The sequence below is a fragment of the Nothobranchius furzeri genome, chromosome 4 (genome assembly GCF_043380555.1).
Source record: "Nothobranchius furzeri strain GRZ-AD chromosome 4, NfurGRZ-RIMD1, whole genome shotgun sequence".
NCBI classification, from domain to species: Eukaryota; Metazoa; Chordata; class Actinopteri; order Cyprinodontiformes; family Nothobranchiidae; genus Nothobranchius; species Nothobranchius furzeri.
In genome coordinates, this window is record NC_091744.1 from 65,191,335 (window position 1) to 65,204,121 (window position 12,787).

General features: G+C 40.3%; 1 protein-coding gene across 1 annotated transcript in view; it reads left to right on the plus strand.

Moving 5' to 3' along the window:
* Window positions 1-12,787, plus strand: part of LOC139069651 (synaptotagmin-7-like) — a 93,753-nt gene that overhangs the window by 47,468 nt on the left and 33,498 nt on the right. The gene's annotated exons all lie outside the window — the stretch shown is intronic.

The window sequence follows — 12,787 nt, forward strand, 5'->3', positions numbered from 1 at the left end:
GAGAGGGAATGAGGAGGAGGAAAAAGGCGAGCGAGAGAGAGGAGAGTGCGACGAAGACGGTGAGAAAATGAGCGCCAGCAGTCGGAAAGTGGAGATTTCTGAAAGTGTTCAGTTATTAAATCCATAGAAATGATAAATATTTGATATATAGCATATTTGTTTACATTAGTAAATAATTTTACATATAGTTTTGCATTATTTTGGTTATAAATGTACTCTACGCAACAGAAAATCTGAGGAGCCACTTGAGAGCTGAAAGAGCCGGCTCTTTTTGGTGAGCTGAGCCACCTCTAAAAAGAGCCGGAATTCCCATCACTAGAAGAAGGTGAGACAGGCAGCACCAGACCTGCTGAGGGTGAGACAACGAGCACCAGACCTGCTGAGGTACAGGTAGGTGCTACAGTGGAGTGAGATTTTAGATGGTTGATGATGAGAGGAAGATTCGAGCATGATAACAAGTGAACACGACTAAATAATACTATAACAACCATGATTTTAATATTGCACTAGTCGTCCAACAGCATTTTTACTCCTTATTCATGTCCACTGTTTTTATATTAGAGATCAGATGAAGTTCAGCAGGAACCAGCTGAGGGTGAGACAGGGAGAGCCAGACCAGCTGAGAGTGAGACAGGGAGAGCCAGACCAGCTGAGAGTGAGACAGGGAGCACCAGACCTGCTGAGGGTGAGACAGGGAGAGCCAGACCAGCTGAGAGTGAGACAGGGAGAGCCAGACCAGCTGAGAGTGAGACAGGGAGCACCAGACCTGCTGAGGGTGAGACAGGGAGAGCCAGACCAGCTGAGAGTGAGACAGGGAGAGCCAGACCAGCTGAGAGTGAGACAGGGAGCACCAGACCTGCTGAGGGTGAGACAGGGAGAGCCAGACCTGCTGAGGTGCAGGTAGGTGCTACAGTGAAGAATGAGATGGTTTTAGGTTGCTGATGAGAAAATGATTTGAATGTAATAATAAGTGAACACAGTTAAATATACTGTATGTAATCCCATAACAAATAGGGCGGGGCAGTATGGTTTAAGAATAAAATAAATGCTTCCTTAGAAATATTAGAAAAATAAGTGTTAAACTCTGCTTTCTGGTGCACTTAGACTGCAATTTTGGCCACTGTTTTTTTCTTTTGTCCATCTGAAAATTAACGTAGTTCCAGCTGTTGTTGTAAGTGAATTATTTCTTTTTTCATTCTGTCAGAAGCAAACAGATTTTTCTGATGGTTGGTCAGCGTTGTTGGCTGATGGAGTTTAAAATATTCTGATGAGAGTCAGATCAATTCAGACTGAATATTCACAGCTTTAGTCTTGTATTAAATCTGTTTACACATCTCTACCCATATGAATAAGATAATATATCCTACATTCACACTATTAAATAAAAATAAAACAGTACTGACACATAAACAGCTTTTTTATAATTAAAACGTCCACGTTGGCCGGTAATCACCTGGATCTGGCTCATGGGGAGCCTAAGTCTCCTCCCCTTCTGGCTGGCTCATGGGTCCCCGATCAAAACAAAACAGAATGTTAGTGAACTGGGCTATAAAAGTTATTTTCTTGTCTTTCTGGGCTTTGCCTTACACCCAGAGTCACATCTGTCAGACTTCTAATCCTAGAGTTTCACCGTCTATCAGATTTTCTATCAGAAGCTAATGCAAGAGATAGCGGTAGGAGAGTTCATGTTCAGCCTGCATGAAACACTCAGTGACACGTTAGAATCAGAAATAATCATTAAATGTATTTTTTCAGTGAAGTTGACCTATATATTGACCTACAACAGATTTGTTAGATTTCCAAAATGTGTCCCCCCCCAATATTAAACTCGTTCCTACTCCCTTGGTAGGAACATAGATTGACCAGTAAACTGAGAGAGATAGGACATGAAAGATAAAAAAGCAGAAGTAAAATTAATTTTGCTTGTAACCAAGATGTATGTATCATACACACACTTTTGTGTAGTCTTTATATCACTGCATATTCATCATTTCTTGCTTTATAGCTAAATGAAATATATTGGTTATTTACATAGAAATAATTGATTATTAGCAGTGAAGGTTGATGCTCATTTAAGAATATCAGTCACATTTCTGCTGGAACAACCACAAAATGCACTGCAGTCAAAAATCTTTGGGTCCTTAGATGTGGATCTGGGCTGGTCCTGGGGGATTTGGGTCCTGGCTTCTGTGCTGCCAGTAGAAGGGAGGGAGCAAGGGGTGGTGCCTGGCTCTGGCAAACCGTGGTACCTCCTAAACTGGCAGGAACACTTCTGTTCCATCATGGGGGAGGGGGATCTCCAGGAGACAGAGGATCCAACTTTACCTGGGAGTCTCATGTCTTACGTAGTCTGGAAGTTGATTGGGGGTGTAGACCAGTCGATATCTACACTGACCCCCCTCCCAACCACAAAATGCATTCTAACAACATGTAACAACAATTGGAGCAGGCAGAGGGAGACTAGGGGTCTTCTCACACTTCTGTTCTCACTTTGCTGCCTGGGGCTGGAGGCTAGGGGTGGGAGCTGGCCGTCTGGTTGGGGTCTGGGTTGGTGGGTCGCTTTGCTCTGCATTGGACAGGATACCTGCTCATCATTACCCCAGTAAGAACGGGACCAGCTCTGGTGTCCAGGAATGGTTGTGCCCTCTGTGCAGTAGTACCAGGACCAGAGTGAGTAGCAGTATGTGAGTTGGTGAATGGCTGGCACAGTGATATTTTGGTTCTGTTGTATATTTGTGTTTCCCCCTTCTATTCTCTCTTTCTGCTGGTATAGAAACGGACATTATTCTTATTTTTGTGAATCCCCCCTCCCCCTTCCTCTCCCCCTTTCTCTTTCATTACTGTCTTCGTGTTTGTTGGGCTTTAAAAAAACGGAAAATATTTCTAATAAAGTTTTGGTATCAGGCGAGGCATTGTAGCAGAAGCTATACTGCTCCACCTGTGAGAGGCTCTTTCTTAGACTTTTCATAATTACCTAAAGACCCCCCCCCCCCCCTCCTCAAGAAATATTAAACCAAACAATCCTTACCTATCCAAATTAATTTAACCAACAGCTTAAGGTTCTTTACAGAACAGATGCTTCATCTGGTGCAGCACAGTGGAGAGGGTTTGGCCAGTTGGGATGTGTGGAAGATGAATTAAGTTCAGCAGCATCAAATTCTGCATGCGGTCCCTTCAGGTAAACAAAACATGTTCAACTGTCCAATTTGCAGCTGCAAACTAGAATTTACATTTATTATCAGCCCACACACGCGACTTCCAGCAGCTGCTCTAACTACACAGCACTCCCAACTGTGAAAATTTGGGCTGCAGAAAATTCAGAAAAATATGAACAACGAATATTCTAACACCTTCAAATGTTGCTATCCCTTGTTGCAACACTTGAAATTTGGATCAAGTCGGGAGGTGTTTGAGGTTTTTCACCAGCCTCTTTCTGAATAAACCTTGCTTGTTATTAAAAAATGTTTTTATTGTCAGTAACTGCATTTTATGCAGGATGAAACAGCATTATGGAGCTGCTTGATGAAAATGATTTTTTAATTTTTTATCTAAAAATGGAAGACACGAGTAAAAAGCCGTTTATTAGCTAGAAAGCTTACCTGCTGGTGGGTTTAGGTGATAATGAGTAGCTAGGAAATCTGTGGAGGTCAGGAGGTTGCTTGTTGGGAGCCCTGGTCAAATTAAGCAGGGTATATAAGGGTAATCTAACGGCTCTGAATCCTAAATAACGGTAGACACGGTTGAGTTACTTTACAGCTCACAAGCTCATCACTCGGGTGGACACTAGTCCACCTCCTCAGTATCAAGAGCCAGAACGTGGACTTAAATCAATAAAGCCAAGGCCACCAGTGGGACCCGTGAATAATGGCTTGTTTGTGGCTGTGTGAAGCAGCCATAACACCCTGAAGCTTGTGGGACACGAGAAGCTCATTCAGCTAGAGCCGGTATCCGTAATATATAAGAGCCATTTGTCCCAGTGTGACACGGGAGAGGTGCAGAGTGAGTAAAGAGCTTAGAAAACCGCGGGAAGTGTGTGCTCGTGACCCGAGGAACATCAACTGAAGAGCTGATGAGGAGTTGAGTCCACGGATAATTAACTACACAGACAAATATCAACAGTTAAAAAGCTTTCAAGCAGGTGTATAAATAACTGTCCATTAATAATGCGCAGATCAGTCAGAGAAAATATACTTATTAAAATTCAAGGATGGATGTCTGTAAGTGGGATGGGTCTACATAGCTTAAAGTCGTTAATTTCAATTTAGTGAGTTCATTCAGTCTTTGTGAGAATGAGCCGGAAAAGAAAATGATCCCAAAGACTCTGATTGATCATGTGATATACTTTTAGTTTAATGTAATTCTTATCTAAGACATGGGAGAGATAGAAGCTACCAGAATGTGAGCGCTATCAGATGATCAGCCAGAATTAAATGCAGATAACATTTGCTGAATAAACCTTATTAAATATCAGCGATGGCTAGAGTTAATAGAAACTACGGTTTCACAATTGAGTAAATGAGAGCAGCAAACAGCAGGGATCAGGCTGCACGAGACGATTGTTGAGAAAAATGGTCAGATTGAATTCTTTGTCATGTAATTGTGTGTTTTAGTTCCAGTTGTCCCTCACTTATTATCTCCAAGTGTGCATATACAGTCGTCCCATTTTCTGTGTTTTTTCTTGAATAGCTATTGAAGCTCACTTTTGGTTTTTTACCACCGACAGTCTGTGCCTTGCATTTTCATAACTGACACACAGCAGATGGTGACACGCATGTGTCACATGAAGTCCTACTAGTCCAACTCGCTTGGCTCGTTACCGTGGAGAGATGGATCTTGTCCCTCATCTGAGACACTCGTGGGTGGCAGTCCTGGTACTTTCACTGTGAAACAGCCTCTGTGAGTGCACAGCAGTGCTGCAGCTGAGCCTGCAGGAGCATACTGGGGCTAGAGAACCAGCAAAGCTCCCTGTAGCCAACAGGGGATGCAAGAGACACTCACTCTCACCACAGGTGCTCCCACCTGTCAATATTTTACTGATCCGCTACACATCCCTGTGATTTGCTGCATTCTGAGCTCTTGTATCTGCTGTAGAATCATATTTCCAAAGCTACTAAAGAAAGCCTTTGTTATTTGCTGTACACTTGAACTAGGTAATTTATTGTAGAGCAGCCAAGTCTGCATGCATATTCAGCCTCTGCATGGTAATATTAAGCTTTGGCAGCAGGCACTGACATCTAAAGATTTGAGAGCTGACTGCTAATAATTAATTAGGTAATGCCAGTACATAACACTCGGGAGCTGATAAGCAGAAGTGATGTGTTAGGGATTTAAAAATGTGTCTTCCTGTCATGTGGCTGTATGTTTTCTTCTGTTATCACACCCTAACATGTCTGAATGTGCCAACAGAAACCAGAGGTTCCTGATGTTTTCAATCAGTGGTTTTAGATGAACTCCAACAGGAAACAGTTTTATTCAAGAGTGCCTTCAGAAAGTTTTCAAAGTGCCCAAATGATGGCCAGTGATAATCTTCACAAAAAAAATCACACAAAAGTCACACAATTTTAATAATTAAAGAGCAAGTCAACCCCTGCCAGATTCTTACTCAACTCCCTCTTCATGTATGAAAAATGCAACAAATGCTGTTGCCTTGCAGACCGAGAGGGCGGAGCCGCAAACCAACACACACACACACACACACACACACACACACACACACACACACACACACAGGCTCACAACGACATTTTGACATCATAAGGACCAGTTTACATCATAGCATACCACTTAGCCAATAGCAGTGGCAGATTTAAATTCAAATGCAGTGCAGAGTTTTTACCTGACGACAGCACAACACTGACAGTTTTAGGCAGAATATTTAAATTTTAACTAAGATGCACTGAAGTACCAAATTATTGACTACTCGTGTCTGCAGCACAATTAGACACGCATTTATGTAGTTTATCAGCAAAAAAAAGTTGATTTGGGGTGACTTGCTCTTTAAATAATTTTAATGTGTTTGGATCTGTAGAGCAACTTTGTACTAATAAAGTCTTAAGAATAAATCCAAATACATTCACGATGTCTTGGGACAAATACGGTTCAATCAATTCTGTAAGTAGTTTTGTTTCTTTAAGCTACTTTTAAGAAATCCATCAAGTAAAAAAAAAAGTTTTGATTGAGGAATGACTCAGCCATTTGACACTTCTGTCGGTGCACAACTCTTCTTCTGCTGCCAATCCTGCTATTTATTGGTATTGTTCACTCACCAATGATGACGGCTGTTCAAGAGAAGATGTTACGCAATGAAAACAGTAACAAACATTGGAAAGCTTCTTCATTCTGATCATGTGCATGAATTAAAGCTCACTGCACTGCTTCAAATTAGAATCCATTATATTTTATGAGGATGATTCAAACCAGCCGCGACGTGGACATTTTCGGGTGTGTCCAATATATATATATATATATATATATATATATATATATATATATATATATATAATAGATAGATAGATAGATAGATAGATAGATAGATAGATAGATATGATGATTGTTTTAAGACTATCTTACTTATCTTAATCAGGCGCATCTCTGAGATTGTTGAAGGTGGAGAATTGGGTCAAAAAGCAGCACACGATCCTGAACTGGGTCCCACCGACGCTCATGTGCTGCCTGAAGGTTTTTAAAATTTGCACTAGAGCTGACTTTGTGCAATGTTTACTTATTACGAGCCTGATTTTATAAAAGTCTTTTGGAATTTTAAAACAAGACGTATTTTTGACATGATTTTTTTAACGGCAAACAGATTTTTGTCTAATTAACAGACAGAAAGCTTTTTTTTTGCTTGGTGACATTGACTTCCATTAAAAAATAAAAAAGCTTAACTTTAGCCGATCATGAATTATGTCAAGCTGGTTTTACTTTCTCATGTATATTTGAGAAGCAGGACCACTGGTGGTGTATCAACACACCTATTATATTTGTAACAGACCAGAGACGCATTCAAGTATCACCCTGCCTTTTGAGACATTCACACTGAATTTGTTGAAACTATAAATTCAGATGAAAACAAATTGCAAAAATAAAAATAACCATGCTGTTTCTAATCAAATACCACCCTAACAAGTGATACAGAGTAACAAGTGGAGAACTGTCAGTCCCACTGGAAATGGCAGTCGGTCAGCAGCAAATTCCCACTGAGTCTTGCTCAACTGGCTGCTTTACAGAAACACTTTAACAGATAAAACATGTCAGTCATTCCTTGAGTGTACAATAGCAAACATCTTAAAATGTACTGGAGCTAAACGTCTTCTCATCAACCCAACAGCTGATATCATTGGACAGGGCTATTCACTTCCAGGTCTCGAGGGCTGGTGTCCAGCACGTTTTGGTTTTAACTCTACTTCAACACACCTGATTTCAATCAGTAGGTGATTAACAGGCTTCTGCAGAGCCTGATGATCTGCTACACAGGTGATTCACCCACTGAATCAAGTGTGTTGGAACAGAGAAACCACAAAAACGTGCTGGATACTGGCCCTTCAGGCCTGGAATTGAGTAACCCTGTGTAGTATGTCCTCTAATAGAAAACTTTCATTTAATTGGCATAATGAACTCAGTTGGAATGTTTTACTTTGTGAAGTGCCTTGAGACAACTCTTGTCATGATTTGGCGCTACGAACTGAACGAATTGAAACTGAATAGTAATTGCTCAGTTTTTTGTTTCTCACAAAAATATTGTTTCATTTAGCTGAGTAAAAATAAAATATTTCATATATGTGCTGATTTACTCAACCGGCAGTTAAATGGGTGATGTTTGTGATTCTCAGCATCCCAATGCCACGGCAGCTACACAACCTTTTTGCTGACACGTCCGGTTTCTGCTTCCGAGGCACAGGACTTTTGGGACATCAGAGTGACATCTGAGGGGCAGATCAGTTGTTATAATAAGTGCAGAGCCCAAGAAGCAGGCACTTTGAAGTGGTGATAAGGCTGTGAGCTTTGTACCCAGAGCTCCCGAGGCACTGCTCTCTTCACCTCAGTTAGAGCGTGGAGATGTGGTGTGGCAGTTTTGATGACTGGACACTGCTCCAGTTCCGCCTGTCCAATTAACCATCCCTTCCACCCCTGAGGACTGGTCCCTTTCTTTCTGTTGTACAGTTCACTGACCTAACGTACATTTGTGGCATGGCTCAGTTGCCAATACAGCAGGATAGTCCAAGCTAAATGATTGTCTTCGCCTTACTTTATAAATGTCCACATTAAATTTCCTGCATGATTTGTTGTCCTCCGGTGGTCAAAGGATTATTACAAGCTCATTTACAACATCACTGATGGCATTCACCGACAACACGCGGTGCCATTTATTTCCTCTTTCATGTTCCTATAAAAGAGATGTTCACTGAAATCTAAAACAAACACTTTCAAGTTCAAGAGTGCTCTGACATCTAAAGGCTTTTGATCAAAGGGTTCAATGGTTTGTTGGCCTCTCGTCGGTTTTACCAAGTGGTGCCATTTTTAAACATGATTCCCTCCCCTCCTTCTAGTACCATGTTTTCCCCCTTTATTGAGATCAGTATAAGCGTGTTACATTTTGTTTTCTGTTTACAAATTCAGAATACAAACTACCATTTTAACCTTTCACCCGACCTCCTCAAGTATTTTAAGCTAAAAGTTGTTTGCAGCAGGAAGGATAAATTGAATTTCCCGAGTGCTGTGATAGCTGTGGGTTTTGCAGCCTTCTCTTATCCTAATGATGCCACTTTTCCTATGCAGCCTCAGAAGATTTGCATATCTCCCTAACACCTTAACACTGCATTTCCTTCCTTTTCAATATTTAGCACAGCCTGCAAACTGCAGTTCTGTGTAAAAGGAGAACATCTTCTCAGAGTTCAGCGATCATTGTTGGCCTTTATTTGAAAGCAGCATTTTGGTTGGCAGCCATCTACTCTCGTGGCTTTTTATGACTGATGCAGCTCATAAGCCATGCAACTACCTACCCACCTGCCACCTCCACCACCAACACTCTTTGACCTTCAGGGACAGAGGTTCTGCTTCTGGATCTTATTTTGAATCCATGGCTACTCTCACTAAGATCATGCTTTCTAATGGATCGGCCTTTACTGATTGCCTAATATAACATTTGAGTAATGGAGGGTATTTCTAAACCTCTATGAATGGTGATGTTTATTAATCAGGAGACAACTGAGTTTCAATTCAATTCAATTTTCAATTCAATTTATTTATATAGCGCCAAATCACGACAAGAGTAATCTCAAGGCACTTCACATAATAAACATTCCAATACAGGTCAGTTCATTAAGCCAATCAGAAAAAAGTTTCCTACATAAGGAAGCCAGCAAATTGCATCAAGTCACGTGTCAGTGACTTGACGCTGGTTTCACTGACCTTAATTCTCACAGGGTCAGTGGAGCTTGGTTGTCTAAGCTGTCTTCATTTGCAGTCTGTCTGAAAAAAGATAACGGCTGATAAATAATCGTAGGGGCACTTGTATGAGTATTATGCTGATTGTATCTTCAGAATCAGAGCTAGATCAGTAGAGTCAGATCAAGTCTTCCTTAGACCGTGTCGTCTGCTGCCTTTAGGAGATAAACTCTAGTAGTGTGTAGCGTTTATTGAGATCTTTAGATATATGTGAATGTTTCCTAAGACATCAAAGTTAAACGGATGTATTCAGTCTGTGATTTGTACCTTTTAAAGGTAGCTTGTGACATTTTCAAACCAGCCGACCAGGAAATGTGTTGCTATGTTAGCAAATAAAAGTAATTTTTAGGCGAGGCTGCTTCTAAATTATCTACTGTATAGTAGTGTTGTCAAAAAAATCAATACCTAGATATAAATCGATACTATACTAAAAGTGGTATCTAAATTAGATATTCCATCTCTGTGGTATCGATATTATGGACTATTATACACAGCCTTCTTCAAGTACACCGACGCGCACGACAGCCAGATGCCGTAAAGCCGCCTCCGCCTCCCAGACAAACAGAAGAAGACGCCGCATGGCTACATTGCAATTTCCCACGCGAGTTGTCTCCGATCCAAGTTTTGTCTGCCAAATAAATAAACCAAAACATAAACAGCGAATTTGGGAGGCGCTTCACAGCCCAACTTAATTAGCATACCAAGTCCGACATGTAGTTGTATATTCGCGCATATATGCTTAAAGGAAAAATCCCATTTATTGCAACCCGGACTTAATTTCTAGCATGTAGTACGTTTGTTTACTCATGCTGACAACTTTGGTGCTACTTGGATTCCCCGGGGTATTTAGATCCATCGGCGAATCTCCATCAGTGTATATCCATATAACGGGTGCGAGAGGGGGGGGGGGGGGGCACCCATGGTGCAGCCTCGAAATAAGACATTATCTGCACCAAAACCTCTCAATGTCGAAAGGTTTTGTTAGGAATCATTAACATGATTCCCCTGTTCGTTTGGAGCGAGTCTAGGATTTCTAGACGTCAACAGACTAGCTGCGGCTAATCTAACCGGCGCTTTTAATGACGTCACTGCCGTGCGCCAATCTGTTTTTATTAAGATTAGATGTACCTTTGTCCTACTGTGGAGAAATTCGTTTTCTCCCTTTATTGACCAACAGAGTTGTTCAAAAGTACAGAACAAAACATATGGCATTACATCTTATGACAAAAATGCACCTTAAACAGAGTTTAAGCAGCAAAACATCACTCTGTAAATAGCGTGTATAATTCAATTCATGATTTAAAGTGTTAACTTTCGCCAGTTTTTGTATGCACGTTTAAAAAAATGCTGATACTTGAAAGGTTTAAGCACTTTATACACTTAATTCTTAACATTTAATTTTTGCAATATAAATTGAGGAATGTTACTTTTTGAAAAAACTTTTTCAACAAGTTGGTGTTTTGAAATAGTATCGAAATCGAGTATCGAGTTTTTTTCCAGTATCGAATCGAGTTTGAAATTTTAGTATCGTGACAACCGTACTGTATAGTTGTGATGATTGAATTTTCCTCTGTGGTGGTACAGAAGTGGCAAATGTAACAGTCTTACTTTCCCCAGTAGTCACCATTGTCCTAATTTTTCAGAGCTGTTTTCGAATAGTTGTGCAACATTGAGCACAAAGTCCTAATGTTATGGCTGATTAGTGTATAAAATGCAGGCTGTTATAATACGAGCAAAAATAGACAGTGAAAACCAAAGGTCAAAGATACATAGGCCTACGTGTACTTGTGCTTGGAAACAGAAACTTGTTTACAACAAAACTGCAAGAGTTCAGAGAGTACTACATAATCACCATCTGTTCCCGAAAGGGCAGAAACACATCTCACATTGTAACACATATACATCAGATGTACAGGATTACTCTGGGTAAATGCAGATTAATAGTAAGACATCAGTTTTTTTTCTTCAACTAAAACACATGGAATGCAGTTTTGGCTGATTCGCATGACAAAAAATGCAGGATTCCAACATGTTTGAACATTCTTTCTACATTTTGTATAAGTTATGTATTTTTTACTGAGCGCCACCAAAAGTGGCTGATATTGTTTTTGCGTATGTACCGGTACTCATTTAGCTAGAAAAACATTTCTTGGGCGGTAAACCAACAGATGGATTTTAATGAAACTCCCAGAAAGCAATCAGATGTACTTTGATTACATTTTAAAGGAGTAAAACACTGAAAAAAACATTTTAAATCGTATTTCTGATTATAAACAGTCACTCTGAGTTTTTCATGCAGGCAGAAATTGAAAATAGTCTCCTACACCTATCTCCTGCATTAGCTTCTGATAGAAAATAGACTAGGATTAGAAAAGCTTTACAGATCTACGACACGCCGTCACAACATTCATGGAATCGCCCATCTCGACTCGCTATATGGGGAGACTGTTGTTGGTTTAGTGTTCAGGAAACAGCAGAGAACGTCTCGGCTAGTAGACACTTACATTTAGCATTAGCAACTCCACAACATGGCAGAGCTCCTCCAGGCTTGAGTTATTTGTGGAAATAAAACATCAGAGTGCAAGTTGGCGGTAGAGTCACGGTGCTGTTATCCAATCGGAGGTGAGATTCCCAAATATCAGGAAATATGACTCCAGATCCTGCTGTCTGAAGCTCAGCTGTGATGTAGCTCACATTCATTCCTAGTCCACTGTACATGTATAGGGTAAACGTACATTCGTACATATCGTCAAGATGGGTGCAAATTCTAACATGTCTAAAAACCCACAAATAAATCAACAGCTTTGTCAGTTTTACAGATGAACTGAGCTGAAATTATGAATTTTGTAGCTGAGATTCACTCCAGTGACACAATAATTTGTCCTTAAATTAACTGGTTTGCATTGACTTCCTTGAGTAAATGGCTCATGAGTAACTAAATTGATTTTAATGAAGTTATCAGGGATAAATCATTAGATGTACAATTACAACTGATTCAACAGTCCAATTTCAGACCACCACAGCTCATCACACGTAACCAACACATAAATGACTTTAGGATATTGAGTAGAATTTTATATATTTTTTTAAAAACTCTAAATACAATTCAGAGCTTTTGGTTTTATCAGATTTTCTCCAAACATAACTGCACATCTCTCAAAATGCTTTCACTGAATCGCAGCGTGGCATTTACTTGGACTTTACATCTCGGTGTTTATCACTGATTATATTTTTTGTCCACAGCTGTGTCCCCTTTCTCAAGTGGACTCATGCTGAAGCTGAAAATGAAAATGAGGCTGAAAGAAAGCCGTGGCTTGTCCTTATAAACCCGTTTACTGCCACT